This window comes from Pteropus medius, unplaced genomic scaffold, assembly GCF_902729225.1.
Source record: "Pteropus medius unplaced genomic scaffold, Ma_sr-lr_union100, whole genome shotgun sequence".
Taxonomy (NCBI): Eukaryota; Metazoa; Chordata; class Mammalia; order Chiroptera; family Pteropodidae; genus Pteropus; species Pteropus medius.
Genome location: NW_024342647.1, coordinates 7279172 through 7298760, shown reverse-complemented (window position 1 = coordinate 7298760; position 19589 = coordinate 7279172). Strand labels below are relative to the sequence as shown.

Sequence of the window (19589 nt, the reverse complement as noted above, 5' to 3'; positions counted from 1 at the left end):
GGACTAGGTGGCCAGGGAAAACACTCACACTCTTACTACGGGTGTTTCATGGAAAACTATTTGAGCATATCCGAATAGCCGGCAAGCTACAAATATCTGTAACTTTCTAAAAAGGGATGCTACCAGCTCAGATTTCTATGGCGCCTCTGGACACGGTGCTTCCACATTCTTATTTCATTGTACCCCATGTCGGCCTCATGAGGTCAGCAGGACAGATACTGTCTCTACCAAAGAGGAAGCCAAGCCAAAAAGGTTAAGTAACATGTTCAAAGGTACTGACACTAGACGTCGCTATGCAAAGAAGTTGACCCAGGTTTCTGGTTCCTCCTTCAAGGTTCTTATCAAGCTGAATCCCCTTTGTGTGGCTTTTTCCAATCCATGACAGTCCTTCATCTCTACTCTCTAGCCATAAATCCTTTGGGGTTTTTTATTTTCTAGAGTTTTTAAATTATTATTATTAGTTTCAAGTATACAACGCATTGGTTAGACATAGTTTACAAAACGATCCCCCAATTGCTCTTTCTCTCCCCTGGCTCTCCACCTAGAATGAAGCTTCTGGTTTTAAAGCCAGTCAAGGAAAGCTCACATTTTCCTTAGGGTCTTAATACGAGTTATTTTCCAAATGACTCACCTCAAGATATGGTGCTCATAAGAACAAATGTGGAGAGAAAATATGAAAATCTTAGGAGAAAAGGGCAGGGGGTTAGGTGCATGGAATGACCCAGGCTCCCCGCCTCCGAGTCCTCCAACAGTGGGTTTGCTAGGCTGAGAGACCCAAGTCTAGAGCAGCCATTGTGGGATAGCGGCACCTCTACGACCGACATGAAGTACAGAATTCAAGAAGTGAGAGAGTCCCTTGGCTCAACACCAAAAGCTTTGTTTTATTTTTGCTTCCTTGTAATCAGTCCTCCACACGGCAGCCAGAGTGCTATCTGAAAAAATGTCAATTATTAACTAAAGTTAATAATACTGCATTGCATATTTGAAGGTTGCTAAGAGAGTAGATCTTAGAAGTTCTCATCACAAGAAAAAAAAAACTCTGTATGTATGGTGACAGATGTTAACTAGACTTGTGGTAATCGTTTCGCAGAACACACAAATAGCATATCATTATGTTGCACACCCGAAATTAATATAATGTGGTATGTCAATTATACCTTATTAAAAATAATTAAGTTTTTAAAAAAGAAAAAAAATGTTAAGCAAAGCATATTACTCTCCTGCTCACAACTCTCCAAATTCCCTCCCATAACCTGCAAAGGCCGACATGACCTTATCACTCTCCCTGACCTCGTCGCAGACATTCTCTCCCCAGCTCATCCTGCTCTAGACAGTGGGCTTGGCTCATTTTGACTTCAGGGCCTTTGTACTTGCTGTTCACTCTACCTGGAACGCTCCTCTTCCCTCAGATTCCCATGTGGCTGGCTCCTCTGTTCAAACAGGTTTCTGTTCACATGACACCTACTCATAGAAACCTCAGCCCACAAAATCTAAACATATCCTTGTATCCTCCATCACTTCCCAGCCCCTTCCTTGGCTCTACTTTAGTCACAGGACTTATCACTCTCTGAAAATTTATTATTGATCATCTGACTCTCCCACTAGTCAATAAATTCGACAAAAACAGAGACTTTGTCTTATTCACCCCTCTATCCTCTGGCACACAGTAGGTATTGAAAAATTATTTGATGAATGAACGAGTCTTTGAAATGACCAAACTCAATCCCTTGCCAATAAAATGTACTCAGCAAATGTCTTTTGAATGACAGTGAAACTGAGACTAACCTAAACCAGACTGCCAAGTTTTAAACCTCAGTTCTACTATTTACTAGCAAGTTTCTTAATCTCACTATGCCACAGTTCCCTTGTTGAGAAAATGGTGTAATGGGATGGAGTTAGTATATGAAAGCGATTGGAATAGTGCCTGGAACATGGTGGGCGCTACATCACTATAAACACACTGAAAAAAATATGAAGTTGACTTGTCTGCAAGTATTCTTGCATCCCCTTATATATTATGGGGCTGGGTTCACAGGAGACACTTACCAAATGCTACTGAAAATAAAAACCGGATGGAGCGAGAGTCATAGTTGGTGCCTCAGATACACTTTCTTTGATGATTTTACTGTAGCAATAGATATCTACAGGAGCCTTTGCAAAAGTTACAACTACACAGTTGACACAAATGAACATTCCTCAGTGCTCTAAAATATCAGTTCTCATCGTGTAGGTTTCAGTTATAAGAGAATTTCCTCTCCCCTCTACCCCTTTTTACCTAAGAAGAGAAATATATACCTAAGCTGATTCAGAAACCCCTCTGGTTCAAAGAATTTCAGTTAGAAGACCCAACACTGTGGTCAGCCAGCCACAAGAGAGATTAGTAAAATAACATAAATCACCAGCGAAATTCAACGTTACGTTAAACATATAGGAAAGTGGTACACGTTAGGAGCCAGTATGAATTTAATAAAAACAAGTCATGCTTAATTGCTCTAATTTCTCTTTTTCATACTATTAGAGGAATGCGAACAACATGGTGATGAAGTTTCAGTAGAGCTTGACAAAGCCTCCGAAGGCATCCTTAGAGTTCAGGGGAAAGTGAGGGCCCTCCGAATTCATAGACCGCACCTTCCCTCCTGCCAGCGCACAGGAGATGCTTGAAGAAGGAATGTGTCCAAACGGTTCAACAGAACACTCTTGATTGTTGACTTTGTCATAAAGTTAAATTTAAGCCCACTTTGGAGAATAAATTCAAAGGGAAAATCCCCAAAATGTTGTGTTCAAAGATGTTCGTAACAAGGCAAAGAACACAATGAACCCTAGAAAAATCCCAAAGGCTCAATACTCAGGAAAGATCGTGAACTGAGCACAAGCTTTTGCTTTCTCCCTCTTTCTATCCTTAACAATCTGAAGAATGGGAGAGGAAGTGTTGGGGATGGGGGTGGGGGGCCGGGAGATAATCAGTGACTGGAATCATATCAGACTGGAAACTAGGAAAGAGTACCATCCAAATGTAAAACTTTCAAAGATTTTCTACTGGATTTAATCAGGGCACAACTGAGCAAAGAACCACTGTACCTTTAACCCATGTTGCTGAGGTTATTTCAGGTTATCAAAGTTATTACCTAAGAAGTAGAAAATGTCCTGAACTCCTCACATACACTCTAATTTGAAAGTGCAATTGCCCAGCGGGTACGCGGGAGTGTAAGAGCCAAGAATGGGACAAAGGAAGACCACCAGTGTCTGGAGGGTACGCTGTGTGAGGGCCACCAGCAGGGGGCAGCCTGCACACATGGCTTCACCAGCCCATGCCGGGTAGAGATGCAAGGCAAAGTTAAGAGAAATAGGAAGGCAACTGGGTCAGCTGCCCCGGCCCGCTCCACCAAGTGCAAAGCAGGCAAGACTGCAAATTCTGAAGGGGTGAGCTCTACCGAGATGGGAAGAGCACCTAAAACAAGAAGGAAGCCAGGCTACGCTGGATCCTGACACAGACAGGAACCAGGCCAAGTGTCCCTGACTGACTGTCCAGGACCCTGGCTTGCTTTCTTCTGTCTCCTTTCCCCACTGACAGATCCCTCAACTGATCTGTGAACTGACTACTCAACTCAACCTAAGACCCAAGAAGACAATTCTAACATCAAGTAGAAACACAGGGGATCCAATAATTCGCTGGTTCCAATGGGAGGCAAAAATAGCAGGCCTACATTACCTTATCAGACACAAGTAGACAGAAAAACATATTAAGCCTGCATTATCTCATCATTCAGATGCAAGAAAACCAAAAAATATATCCAGCCTATATTAACTCATCGTTCAAACTCAAGAAGACCTAAATATGAAGAAAAAAGCAGTTCTCAAGAACAGATAAATATATACACTTGAAAAAGATTTATCCCATGAAACAGAACATTTTAGCCTACATCCAATTTGTGCCTCCACTTAAAAGAAAAAAGGTGAAAGAGAGATAAAATTAAAAGGGAGAGAATAAAAATTTAAAGCAGAAACTGAAAACGAAAGAAAGAGTAAGAGCTATAAATGAAATTTTATTCTTCCAACAGATGAATTAGAGAAACTAATAACCAGGAAGCCTGATAAACATTATTAAAAGGGGTGAGGGAGAGCAGGCAATAACTATTTAAATCTTATCTCTATGTGTGGTTATAAAAATGTGCCATGAATAACCATACCAATAAACTTGGAAGTCTATATGAGTAGACGGCTTTGTAGGAAAATATATGGCCAAAGTGAAATTAAGTTGAGATAGAAAACCTAAACAAATAAATAACCACAGAACTGTTATCAGAGGACTTTTACTAATAAGTAAGCTAAACCCCAACGGTTTTACAGCTGAATTCTAATGAACCTCAAGGAGCAAGTCCTGTCTTATTCAAACACTCTAAGACATATATTTTTAAAAAATAGAAAAACCCTTTCAATAGTTGTATGAGGGTTCTCTATATCTGATATCAAAATATTAGGACAAAAAAAGGAAATTAGATAAAGTGTGAACATCATCAATAAAGTAATGGCAAATGATATATTAAAATGATTTTTAAATATATATCCAGAGACCAGGACTGAGTCAAACGTATTCCAAAAAATCCAGAATGATTTAACATTAGGACATTTATTAACGCAATGTATTACCTTAATTAATCATATAATCACTGTTGAATACAATCATGTCCACAACTACCAAAATGTTTTTTGGTATCGTTCATTAGAGAACATGAGCCATTCCATTAAAATCTCTAAGTAAAAATAAGGAATAAAAGGAAAGTTACTAAATATGTTAGAGCATATATCGGAAAACATTCAGGAACCTTGAAAACATTACTCTAAGGTGAAAGAAGCCAGACATGAAAAGCCACACGTATGATTCCACTGACATGAACTGTTCTGAAGAGGCAAATCCAGAGAGACAGAAAACAGGTTTTTTTTGCCAGAGGCTGGAGGGAAGGGGGAACGGGAGTGAGTGCTTACTAAGTACAGAGTTTCTTTGGGGGGTAACAAAAATATTCTGAAATTAGGTAGTAATGATGGTTGCACAATGCTGTGACTATACCTAAAACCACTCAATGTATACTTTAAAATGGGGAGTTTTAGGGTATGGAAGACCTCAATACTAATTTTTTTAAAGTGGCAAACAATGTGAAACATCGGAGGCATGTCTACTAAATTCAAAGCAAGACTCTGATACCTGCTATGACCCCGCTCTTCAAATTGTTCTGGAGACTCCAGCTAATGTAACGGTGCACAACAGAGCTCCACGCACTGAAGGACTGAAGGACACTTGAAAACATGCAGTGACCCACCACGTCATTCCCTGACAAGAGGTCTAAATGACTTTATTAACCTACAAATAAAGCTAAAATTAATCCCTCCAAATTAATCTAAAATTGTAATACACGTGATAGGGAGAAAATGAATTTAAAACATTTCAAAACGACAAATCTGGACAGATGTATTTACTAACTAGTGGTCAGTGACAAAAGGAGAGGACACGAATGACATGGTAGATGATACCACTGTTTACGATGATTAACTCCCTTCCTTTAAGAGGTTTATACGTTCTTACTATTGACAAGTGACTGCCCACAGGAGGACACATCTCCACCCTGCTGACATTCGGCTTGGCTACGTCACTTGCTGTGGCCAACGGCACACGAGCGAATGTGACATACAACAAATGGGAGCAGACACTGTGGGAGCCAGTCTATGTTTCCCCCGGCTCTCTTGTTCTCTCTCCTCTGCCCCAAAACTAGCATGTCCCAGACGGGGCTGCTCCTGCAAAATGGAAGACTTACGGAAAGGAGCCACCACAACTGACTCACAGCCACCGACACATAGTATGACTTAGAAATTATTAATTGCTGCAAACCCTTGAATTTTTGGAGTTATTACCACAGTAAGACTAATATGTATAATTAGTAAAATATCTATACATTTTTTCAAATCTAAATAGGAAATACTTGATATAAACAGCATGGAATTTTAAGATGCAGGGATTTATCTTTTGTTTGTTTGTCTTCTGCAGCATGATTCGAAAACATCTGAACCACATGCCCTAAGTTCTGGGACCCTACCTGCCTATTAGTAGGAAGTTCAGTCCTCCTTCCCCTCCATCATCCCCACCCTGGAGTCCCTATCTCAGATATTCTCCCAAACCTCTGAGAATTCTTGTACAAGCATCTCCAAGTTCCCAACACTCATCAGTCTGTGGTTTCTAGCATGTCCCCTGAAGAGTCAAATTTTCCAACTTTGGATTCTGGACCATTTCTTATGAAGTAAAGACTCTCTTTTAGAGATGGGTTAAGAGACCATTGTTTCAAAGCTTTATGAGTAGGTCAATTAAGTCATTTAGAACTGGAATGTTTCCCCACTTTTTCTATTAGTAAACCCGTCATTCATGTAAAACCCAACCATCGGCCTGATGTAAAAATAATCCATCCAACAAAATCACAAATGAAGTAAAATCCAAGAGTGCAAACCCCCATTCCTTGGCTAAGTGTCCAACGTCTGTTCCTAGCTTTTTCTAAGAATCTCCGGACTAACAATCATTTCTCCAGACATTCTCGTGATTCCTGGGAGCAAAGGTCTTCCCCCACTCTCAGCTGAATTTAAACATGATCCCTTTCTAGTCCTTCTGAGGAGGATCCACTATTTCAAACACATATTGAACAGCCAAAGTGCCAATGCAGGGCTACCAAACAAAACAGGATATGACACCTGTGTTTAAATAACTCAGTCTAGCTGGGCATATGGATATGAAAACCTCTAACTATGATGCAACACAATACAGGTTGTAATAGAGCTCCATGCAAAATGCAGGAGGCAAGCAAAGGATGTTGGGGCAACTTGAGATGGAGTAAATAAATTTGCCACATGGGAAAACAAAGCTCAAGGGGAGTATGGTGTGGACATTCCAGGCTGGGAAATCACCGCCAGTGAAGGAGAGATTCCCAAAAGACTGTCCTTAACTGAACGATAACTAAGACCCACAACACAAAGGATTCTGCCTCTATGGCTGGTCAAGTATATGTATGCCATTTGAAGGACCCAAAAAAAAAGCCCATGCAGACAGCTTTCTAAAAAGATGCATTAAACCTCCTCTAAAAGCACATAGCCAAAGAGAACGTGACTCTTCCTAAAAACTGCTCTTTTCTGCCCACCTTAATGTGTTGTCAGTCAGGATGCTGCAACTGAAAACCCATAAAACTAAGGCATTGCTCCACTGACATTTCTGCACCAAATCACATAAGAGTTTGAGGCACAGCACCCCTCAGAGATCACCCAAATTGTTGTGTTATATATAATAAGAGGTTGTGTTACATGTATAAGATGCATAAGGTCACTCGAGTGGTATGTGAGGAACCCAGGTCCGGTCTCTCACTGCTGTACTACACCAAAACCCAGACTCTCCATCTTGTATCTTAAACCATTTCCCGTCAAGAAAAAAAGAAAAATGCAGCTCGCGGCCAGCATTAATTTAACATCAGGCATAGAAATGCTACGTTTTCTAGGATTTGACATTTTCAGAAATCGAGAATTACTATATTTGGTAAATGGAAATACCACTACTAAAAACAGAATGCTATAAATAGAATGATGTTATTTGTTTCCAAAGACTATCGAGGATGTGAGGGTGATCTGGCTGCGACATCCGTCACCCCATTGATCGCCAGGGTTGATTCGGCTGATCTGGCTGGCTAGGCAGGTGTCCTCGTCCTCCCTCACTGCTCCATGTGAGTCCCTTCTGAAGCTGATGCTCGGTCAAAGAGGATGACCTTCCCCAATAGAGGAGAGAACCATTCTTTGGTCAAGGGTATACGAGTAGCTGCGCTCTCCTGCTAGAACCTCCAATCAATATACTAGAGTGATTTGAAAATAATAATAAAAGTGAGATATTTCATGGAAAAGTTTGGAGGTAAAGTGAGGACTGTAATCCGCGAGTTATCCTGGGGTAAACGCTGTAGCCACAAGCTGCCAGTGAGTATTCTCTGGGCAAACAGGAAATGGGTTAAAGAGGAAGAAGATGAGTGATATAGACAAGCAGGTAAAGATCTCTAAAAGGCCAACTGAGAAACACTGTGAGTGGTAATCAATGGAAGGTAAATGATGTTTCATAAAGACTATGAAATTAATCTACTGTGGAGACTCAGTGTAACGTTCTCATTTCGATGCTTTTCCTACCCTATCCCATTCCATCTACTCTAATCTTTAACAGAAGAGGCAAGGAAGAACTGTCTAGGCTTAGAATCTAAATGATGGGCCTTGAATCCTGGCTTTGCTCCTCGCCGGTCCTGGGGTAAGGTACTCATTCTCTCTGAGCTCCAGTTTCTCCATCTATGACATGGTGGGTACAGGGATTCAAGAAACACAATGTGTCTAATATAATTCCTTAAAAAATGCAGTTCTTTCCCACCCACCGCCCAGTACCTCTTAACTGGCATTGGTTCATCTTACAAAATCTGTTTACATGTTTTTGTGCCATCATTTGACACGGTCTTAAATATATATAACATTCTTGGCGTTTGATAAAACAAGTCAGACACCTACTGAAGGTTAAAGGAGAAGGCATTTTTGGTGTTCAGAACAAAGACCTAGGCAAAGCAATATACTCTACAGAGCTGAATATGCACTAGGTGATCAAATACTTGTGGATGAATCATCACCCCAGACCAAACCTTTTCAAAAACAAGAACCACTCAAGTGAGAAACAGAACAGGGCAAGACTCAATGACCAACAGCAGGTGCCAAGTGGTTACTGTTAATTCCACGCTTACGGCCCACACCACTCAGCTGTGCTTCAAAAAAGCCTTGCACATTCAGCAAGATTCAAAGTGTCCTTGCCTCAAAAATTGCCTAAAGCTTACCATTCCTCTACGACAAGGACTCTTCCCCGGGAATCCATAGGCACCTCACACGAAAATTACATACAGAATTTTGCAAGTGTGATTTTGAATCATCCTACAGAGAGAACCTATCGTACTTAGAGTCCTAAAAATACCCATGGGAGAAAAAAGTTAGACACTGCAGATTCTAAACTGTCTCTCTAAAAAGAGAAAGCAGAAGTACATTTCAACTTTCACAAGCTATCCAAAATCAAATTGCCCTCTAGAGCAGCAGTCCCCAACATTTTTGGCACCAGGGACAGGTGCTCCTATGAGAATCTAATGCCCGATGATCTGAGGTGGAGCTGAAGCGGTGAAGCTAGCGCTGGGGAGCAGCTGCAAATACAGATGAAGCTTTGCTCACTTGCCTGCCGCTCACCTCTTGCTGTGCGGTCTGATTTCAAACAGGCCACAGACCAGTACCGGACCACCGTGTGGGGGTTGGGGACCCCTGCAATAATATATATCCATTTTCCTATATATATTCCTGTTGTGTGGGGGGTGTGTGTGTGTATGTAATTCCTTTTAGCTAAATTTTGTTGAACAAAAGCTATATCTACGATTGCCTCTGGAGAAAGTTAGCTCTCAATCTGTCAGTACCCTTCTCCCCAAAACAACCTTAACTATAAGTAATATTTTTCTCTTTAGACAGTTGACATTTTTCTGTCATATGTGAAATGTTAACAAAAGCATTTTGAGAAATCCTTGCTGTTTACTTGATCTCTTGCAAATTGGCTTCAAAACAAGCCCCCCAACCCATGTGAATGGGTACCCACAGCCGCTGCTACGCCAACATGTGGAAGTTGCTTTGTTTCCGACTTTATTTTATACCTCAGAGTTTATAGACAAATAAGGTTGTAAGTCTTTTTCCCTCATTCACGCCTTGACTTCCTTCCTTCACCTGTCTCTGCCCCTGTCATCTGTACCTGATCTGAAATCCTTCCACTTGCTCTTATTCACAGGGTTTGATTCTGCCTCTGAGCTCATGTGAGACAGCTGGACCAACCGGTATTAAGTTTAAGGCCTTTGTCTTTCATGTCCTTTTTTCCTGCTTTTTTTCTACTTTTCTTGTCCGGTTACTTAGATGTGAAACTCTTTTGAGCAGTTTGGCTCTAGAATGTCCTATTCCTGCTTCTTCTTTTACTCTTTAGACTATGATCTGACTCTTGGTTTTTGAGTGCCTTTTTCTTTTGTAATGAATCAATTAACCATGGAAATAAAAAGGAATCTTGAGTCGTGCCAGTAGGAATGTGGATCTGGAGCAAACAGGGAGGTAGCCAGAGGATCTCGAGCTTAGAAATCATTTGTATTTGGGGGTAGGAGGTGGGCATACTTCAGGCTTCTAAAAACTGGATGCTGTGGAGGAGACTGTGTCTCAGGCTTTGAGAAGTTCCACAGAAAAACATCTTTGTGGTAAGGTGCAGATTTCTGAATCAATACAACAAACCAGTATTGGAAGAATTCTATGCATCCTTTAGGAGAAAAAAATGAAGTAAAAATTTTTTCAAACACGTGTGATCTATTTGAATATAGTCACATATTTTCTTCTAATTTAACAAATTCTCATCTCAGGTTAGTTTTAGGTTTGGGTTGAGGGTTTAAGGACACCCCCCCACCCCCAAAGGTAGGGTATATGTGTCACAAATCATTGAATGTGAGAGTACTCTAGAGCAGGGGTCCCCAATTCCCAGGCCGCAGACCAGTACCGGTCCACGGCCTATTAGGAACCAGGCCACACAGCTGGAGGTAAGCAGCAGGCAAGCGAGTAAAGCTTCATCTGTATTTGCAGCCGCTCCCCAGCGCTAGCATCACCGCCTCAGCTCCACCTCAGATCAGGCATTAGATTCTCATAGGTCCCTGGTGCCAAAAAGGTTGGGGACCACTATAGGACTATAGGAATTACAGATATATTCCTATATTTCCTATACTCCTATATATATATATATATTCCTATAATATACATAAAATTAAATATGTATTAAGCACTTTTCTTCAAGTAATGAAAAACTTGATTATGTCTCTAACATGGCAGACGGAATGGGACAAAATAATTATCACTTTCTATTTATTCTATAGACCGAAAGAGATGTTTTCCAACACATGGGAGATTTAAGCAGCCTAATTACCAGAGTGCTATACTCCCCCAAACCACAAATTAGAGGATATGGGAAGAAAAATCTATTCATTCACACATTAATCCAAACAAACACTTATTGGGTTCTCACTGAGTGCCAGGTACTATTCTAGATGCAGAGGAAAACAAGCTGATAAGAGATTTCCTTGAGGAATCAAGTATTAGGGTGGAGGACAGGGTGTGGCACAGACCCAGGACAAACAGCAACAAGATATAAAGTGATTAACACGTGAATAAGTAGAAACCTGCTGAGCTAGAGTCTAGAAAAAGTGAGAGTAACTCTGCCTCCGGAGGAAGGCTTAGAGGGGGCAGTCTGGTGGTTTCATAGGCTGGCAGAAGGCCTGGGTTTAAATTCTAGCTCTCCTACTAGCTGTACGGCCACAAGAAAACCACCTAAACTCACCCGCGTTCACCGAAAAATGGCAAGGGCGGCCTGTGCCGGGGGCTAGGCTGTACGGAGATCATGGAGAATGTCTGTGAAAGCCCACTATACAGTGAAGAGCCACTCCGTGGAAGAAAAAGGAGATCCTGGCATGGACTCCACGCCAGCAAAATCGTCACAGGTGAAGTGCGGCAGGCATGGCAGGAGAATGTCATCATGGACAGAACATGAGCTGCCCAGGGGAAGCAGCAGGAAATGAGGCGATTCGCATCAGATTCGGAGGGACCCTAAGAATTTGAGGTGCACCCCCACAGGCAACGGCTGAGCTTTTAAAGAAAGTAGCGATCATACATTCAGTTTGATTTTTAAAAAGGCTTTAGAAAAAAACATACAGAACAAATAAAAAGGGGAAGAAATAGGAAATAAGAAAGGGATCACTTAGGGAGCCCTTGTCATGGTCTGGGCACACCCTCCCCCCACAACCCTGCCCCAACGGGACCTGAACTACGCGGGAAATGCCACAAAGAGGAAAGGACACATGAGACGCATTGTCAACACTAAGGTCAAATGGGCTGGGATACTCTGAGGAATGTGTCCTAGGTGGAAAAAAAAAAAAACGAGTCTGACCGAGTCTGACCACACCAGGGGGGATCATGTTTCAAACACAGGTAAATTAGAGGATAAGAACTGCAGTTCTAACAACATCTAGCAAACCTAAGTTCAACCACCCAGTGTGCTTGTCCTTAAATCCACAGAGCCCATCCTTAGGACAAGAGGGAGGGCTGTCAAAATGACTGTGTTCAGCCGAGGCTTAAGCCAAGGTCACCCCGTACCTGACGTTCTTACCAGGTGGGAGCTGCCTCCCAGAGCATATTCCGCCTGCTGGCCCTCAGTCATCTGCTTCAGTGATACCTGATTCAAGTCATGTTTCCACTGTCACAAGCCAGCAACCCTCAGCCGGGGAGCTCACATGGAGGATTTTGCACCGTAGTCCGTTTAAGAAAGCCAGACGTGCAAACCACCCACGGGCTGTCAACATGGCCTGGCTCTGACACCTGGTCGGAGGGTTCTTCTTAGGATTCTCCTTTGGTCATCTGAACAAATGACCCAAAGAGCAGAGAGCAAAAGATGGCCAGCTGAGCACCCTGAAAGCCTGGGAGCTGCCTCAAAAACAAAGCAAAACCCCAAAATAGAAAGCAAAGTCTTGGGGCTAAGAAATATTACAGAACTTGGAGACAAAATCCATACTTTTCACAGCGATCTACACATACTCATCAAAGTCAAGAGAAGAGAAGATAAAGAAATTAAATATCTTAAGCTCACGCTCTCTGCCCGGCACTATGCAAGCTTTATACATTTTGTCATTTAACCCTTAAAATGATTCAAGGTCCTGGGAGGGAGAGGGAGGTGACCTTTATTATCTGTTTTTCTACAAGAGAAATGGCCCAAAGAGATCAAAGGATGGGCCCAAGCTCACTCAGCCAGCAACAAGCAGAGGCACACTCCAAGAGTCCAGAGCAGATGCTAGTGGTCTACTACCTGGCCCCTTATCACAGGAGATTTCATTACATAGCCACCTACCAGAGAGGACACCCCTCCCACTCCCACTGCCACCACCACATTCACCTTTGCATCTGAGCCAGCACCTGGTTGTGAGCAATCATTCATGTTTCTTACAACAGTCCCCGATGCACCAATGTCAGAGAAATAAATCAAGCCACTTCTCCTGTCATGAGATTTTAAGAGCCAGCCAGCTCCAGGGAAGATCCAACATAAAAGACCAGAAACCATTAGCAAACAGCTCCATTTGGCCATCAGCAATCTTCTGTGAGCTCTGGAAAATTAAACAACGCCCCGCCATAGAGTCTGAGTGGTCAGATCTCATTGTGCACAGGCACATCTTTATTGAACGTTCCGTGTTAATGCAGGGGGTAAAGGCTTCTCATCCCCGGACAACCCATAGTCACATATATCCTGCCCAAACAGCTTGATGATTCACCATCATTCCTCAATTAATGGATCAGATCCAAATTTGTAATATATAACCGTGAAACTTCATATAGGGAGGAAAGAATAGATTATTCAATAAATATTGATGAAGAATTTGGTTAACCATCTAGAAAACAATTAAGTCATATTCTTCTCTACCGCCAAATGCAAAAATAAATACCAGGTCATGTAAAGAATTAAACGCAAGATTAAAAAAAAAAAAGATTAGGTGATGATTTATATCAGGGGTTGGCAAACTTTTTTTGTAAAGGACCAGACAGTAAATATTTTCAGCTTTGCAGTCCCTACAATCTCTGTTGCAACATCCCAAGTCAAAGGCTGTTGTGGTCAAAAGCAGCCATAGGCAGTAGGCAACCAAAGGAGTGTGGCTCTGTTCCAATAAAATTTTACTTATGAACACCGAAATTTGAATTACACCAATTTTCACATATCACGAAAGATAAATCTTTTTTCAGCCATTTAAAAATGGAACATCTACTCTGAAGACTGCTAGTGTCAGGGCTTAGGGATGAGGTGAGTGTGGCTACAAAAGGGTAGCAGGAAGGGAGCCTTGTAGTGATGGAACAATCTGTATCTTGATTGTGGCGGTGCTGGTTACAGAAACCGACACATGTGACAGAACTGCACGGAACTAAATGCACACATGGCCTACACGTAAACACGTTCATGTAAAACCAGCGAAATCTGAATGAGTCCTGTGGGGGACACCAATGTCAATTTTCTGGTATTGTTATACAAGATATTATCACTGGAGGAAACTGGCTAAAGGATACCTGGGACCTCTTTTTACACGTTTTTGGTAACTTCTGTGAATCTATAATTATTTTGAAATACATTTTTTTTTTATTATTAACTCATGGGCTAGTCAAGACAGGTGGCTGCCCAGCTTTGACCTCTTGGCCTTTGTTTGATAATTCCTGATTTATGTGAACAGTGTATAAAATCCTGTGGTTGGGAGGGGCTTTCGAAACCCAAAACCAAAATCCAAAAGCAGAATCCATAAAGGAAAATAACAACATATTTAACATTTTTTTTTCTCTGTCAAAAAAAACGATTAGTAAAAATGAAAAGATAACAGCAACCTGGGGAAAGGGTTTGAACGTATATGACTATAGGTTGTTTGCTTTAATATATTAAGGGTCTGGAAATCAATATTTAAAAAAGGAGCCTAATACAAAAAATGGACAAATGATATAAATGTGGCCATTAAACAATAATTGTTCAACATCGATAAACAACAAAATAAAAATGAAACGTCTCCCATCAAATTGGCAAAGATTAAAAAGATTATTTCTAATTCTAAAGCCACACTGTTTCTACTATAACACTCTAAAAAAATATTTAGGAAAACAAGAAAATAAAATGGCTTTTTTCAAAGCTCAGAGTACAGAGCCAAAAGAGCATGGAAGAACTTTATAAACAAGAAGAGAGACTATGGGCTGGGTGACAATAGTGTGGTGAGGGGACTCTGTGACTGGTTGAACTACCTCTAGCTAAAGAAATAAGTGCTGATAAAATTTGTGTCCCTTCTTCAATCTTCAGCCACGCCTAAGTGTCATCAATGCCTATGCCAAGGACAAAAATGTAGGAGACATTACCCGCCTCCATTTGTCTTCGATAACCCCAGGGTTTTTTCTCTGTCAGTTGTGACTAACAAGCAGATGGTAATATTTATACCCAGTGAATTTCATTTTACTATGAAAATTCAAGCCCCAGGAAAGCAGGCAGTCCTCAAAATCAACCAAGGAAGCATAGGACGCAAACGGCAGTCAGCAAAACGCTGTGCTGAAACTCAGTGTAAGAAACATTTTAAAGTCTATGCACAATGGTGTTACCAAGGGAGGAGTCCACACAGAAAAGGCAGGAAACCCATTCTTCTTGGGTTTCGTTACAAAGACAACAGCTGCCAAAAGTACAAGTAAAAGGCTTAGAGATCTCCTTCCAGCTGCCGTCAGCAAACCCACACACCAAGTTTTTTCAGGGCTCTAGAATGATTTAGACACTAGTCTAAAGATGGTCAGCTCCTGCCCTAAGACAAGATCATCACCTTGGACATATATCCTGGAGATAAGTGTGTATCTGAAGGCATGGGGGTGGAGGTGGAGGGCAGTGACGGATAACCCCGCTCCATGTCTGCTCCTAACCAGCTGAGAGAGTCCAGGCTCCCTTTCAGAGCTTCCATTTCCTCATCTGTAAAACGTGGATAATATTTTATCTTCTGGGTACCTTGGAAAGTATCAAATGAGAGCAAATCTCTGAAACGTGCAGCCAAGCACCTCGCTATGAGTAAGTTCTCCAACTTTTGCCCCCATCCCTCTCTTCCCTTGTCTGCCCTTATTCTTCAACACTGAACATAATCCCTTTCTATGTGCTCACTTGAGCTACAGATTGAGAAACAAAGAATAGAATAAGTAACAGAAGGGGAAATGAATGATGAAGAATGGACAGGATCCAGGAAAGGATCCCCAAAATGAGGCTGATGAGGCTTGCTCTTCCATCATCCCCCTAAAGCCGCCCATTCATCACCCCTAAGAAGATACTTGAGCTCCCCACTAACACACTCGGTAGGCAACCGAGGACGCGCATACATCAAGCCAAAGACTCACAGAATCCAAAGGTAGAACATATCTTTGCTATAGTTTCACCTTCCCATCCCAGCAGCACCTAATTACCTGCCAATCCTGTTTTTCAGCAATTCCCCCAAAGTGCCATTTTTTCTCACACATCCCCCCTCCCCGCCACATCATGTCTCTGTACAGGATATTTCCTCCCCCCAGGATGACTTCCTTCTCCTAGTTCACCTAACTAATGCCATTTATGCTTCAAGACTCAGCTCCAAAAATATCCCTGCTAAGATGTCTTCTTTCTCAACCAAAGACTCCGTCCCCAGCCCACCAGCACTTTCCAAGTCTGGGTCAGATATTCCCCCACAATGCTCTCAGCAGGCCCTTGTGCCTGGCCCTTTCATAACACTAACCATTTGCACTATCATTGTCTGTTTACCTACCTACTTGCCTCTGCCACTGAACCACAGGGTCTGAGGAGCTATGGATCTGGTATCAGTTACCTTTCTCCAGTACGGCAACTGCAGCAGTTTGTGTTTTTTAAAGGCTATAAAAATATCTTCTATCGCACATGCCATCAATGTGACCTGGCTGCTGTCCCATCCAGAGCTGGAGTCTATCAATCCACCCTGTTGAATCTGAGCAGGCCATATGAATGCTTTGACCAAAAGAACAGGGCAGAACTGATGCTGTGCCATTTCCGGACAGAGCTCTCATATGGCCCAGCAGCTTCCACTTCCTGTTTCTTGGAATGCTCGTTCTTGGGACACGTCCTCCAGGAACCCATCTACCATGCTCTCAGTAGCCCAAGCCACATGGAGATGCCACTCAAGTCAACTGACAGCCACATGTGAGTCATCTTAGGCATCCAATCCAATTGAGCCCTCTGATGACCACATGAAAGACACCAAGCAAGAAGCACACAGCCGAGGCAACACACAGAACCACAAAAGATAAGAATAAATTTGCGTTCTAACCTTCTTTGTTTTGGGGTGGTTTGTTAAGCAGCAGTGCATAAAGAGAACAATGTCTGCCTGGTATACAGCGGGTACGAAATGAAAGAACAATTAACTCAGCTCTGACGTGATATATGGCACTTAGCGAACACTCAATTTAATAGCTGCTACTATTATTAAAATTATATGGAAGCGAAACAAATGAAAAAAGAGGCTGTTACAAGCCCTGCCAGTGAAAGGGACAAAGAACACTTAAGTCCCCAATGGTGATGAATCAAGCCCTGTGCTTCACTCTCATGTTACTCTAAATTCCAAGGAAATGACAAAAGAAATATTGAAATAAGAATAAACGCATTTAAAAAGCCAGAAAACAGGGATGGATGCTATCATTCAACTTAGAAAAAAAAAAAAATTGAGGAATTTCTGGAGATACAGAAGATAGGATCAAATTCACAGAAAAATCAAAGTTAGCCAGAGTTAAGAAACCAAAACCTAAATGGGCCGCAGTGGGAAATGGTGACTATGGGGAGGGTGTAGGGAAAAAAAAAACAACAAATTTAAGAGGGACAGTGACTGAGAAGAGCAGCAGGCATTGAGGTGGCAGGTAGAGGTGATGAAAGAGTGTGGAGTGCTGAGTTTTGAGTGCAACTTGAATAAAGAAAAGAGGAAGCGTATTTGGGGATCAGCTGTGAAATTCTCCATCTGCAGAGCAACTCTGTCCCACTTCCTCAATTCAGAAGAGTCTATCCAGCCTACTACCCTGTTATCAGCCACACACTCTAACAGGAAGCCTGTCCAAGAGTACTTCCAAGGATCTAGTCTCTGCTCTCTTCTTACCTCATCCCATCCCTACCCTCAAGGCTCAGAGCTCTTCCAGCTGCCATCAGTGAACCCACACATCAAGTGTTTTCAGGACACTAGAATGAGTTCCTTTATAACCTTCTCTCTCTTAGCTCTCGCTCGCTCGCTTTTTAAACTGTACTAAAATACACATAAAATCTACCATCTTAACCAGTTTTAAGTATACAGTTCAGCAGTCAAGATGAAGGCCAGCCAACTGCAGAGTCTGTGCACTGCTTGTGAACACACATACATACACAGACATGCGCACTGGGTGGTACGAGAACAAGCCTCATTGCTTGGGGCAACAGTACTTCCCTCGCCAAAAAGGCAGAAGCGGCAGAGTCCCACACATGCAGGCTGGACTCAGTGCACTCTGGTCTAGGTCAGGGCAGCGGTCAGCTCCTGCCCTAAGTCAAATCATCATGTGCACATCACATTCTGAAAGCAGATTCAAAGACACGACTGCTAAAACAATCATAAGTGAGGTTAAATTTAAATTAAATAGAAAAGTAGAAATATCAGAATGGGATGCAAAATAAACCCACCATTCAGATCAAATCAAGGAATTCTCCCGATATGCAGAGTGAAGATATAATGAGCCAAAAAAAAATATATATATATATATAATTTTATTTATATATATATATATATATAAAAATAAAATTATCTCTCCCTTCCTCACTCTTTCCCTCTCACAAACACAAATTTAAAGTTAAAAAAAAAAAAATGCAAGACAGAATGGGAGAACATACATCTCTCTGACAAGGCCTTGTATCCAGAATGTATCTAAAGCTCTAATGGAAGAATCGGAAACGAAGATGACAAGGGGAGAAACTGTGGAGGGGTATATATATTGGTCTGCCATCCAAGCTGTCGATACAGTATCCAATCAAATGAAGACTGTACAAAAAAAATTAGAAGACTCAATATGACTCAATAATCAAGAACTTGCTTGGAAGGAGTTGGAAGGAATTGCACTCCATGGGACATTGTAATGTGCACAGACATTTCCAACAAAATTCTAAACAGTCGTCTCCCCCGACCTCCAATTCTTAAGTCTATAGTTAAAACACGGTGAACCCTGTGGTACTGGAAAGGAACTGGTTAAACTGTACACTCGAATATGGAACTTCCCGTGGTCCACCTGCGAAAGACAAGCTAACAAACCGTTGTTGCCCAGCTGACCTGCGGTGCTCTAGCATCACTTTTAACACACTCCATGAAGGTCGTATCTTTTCACTGATACCTTTTTAACAGTTTTTATATAACAAAATCCTTTTCTATCTATAAATTAAAATAATAAGGCACTATGCGTGAATTACCTCAAGGAATATATTTGTCTATCATTATTTCTACTTCACATTAATTTTTAGCCATAAAATTGATTCTGTTACCTTTTTTCCTTTTTTTTTTTCTATTTGGTTTTCATCTTTGTTTAAATGTCAGAATTTCTTTAATTAGGAATAACGCAATATTTTAAAATATACTTCTGAAACTTGCATGCCATATGCACATTTTGACTAATGTCCTATTTTCTTTAGTCAAAGGCTTATGTAACAATAAATACTTCTAGCCCCTGATCTCCCCTTTCTACCTTTGTTTGATCATGGCATCGCATCGTGCTAATTCTATGCCATTTTCAGGGACTTGTGACTGAGGGTTACTGGGATATTTGGAGAGTTCTTAATTTGGTAATGAGCATGTTTATCCACTCAGTACTGCAACATATTTTACTCAATTTACCGATGTATTTCAATAATCAAAGCATTTTTCTCGGTCTTTCTAAAAAAGAAAATATATGTGGTA

At 41.5% G+C, this 19589-nt stretch overlaps 1 protein-coding gene across 1 annotated transcript in view; it reads right to left on the bottom strand.

The window, feature by feature from the left end:
• Positions 1-19589, bottom strand: part of SNX30 (sorting nexin family member 30) — a 90238-nt gene that overhangs the window by 55020 nt on the left and 15629 nt on the right. The window lies entirely within an intron of this gene.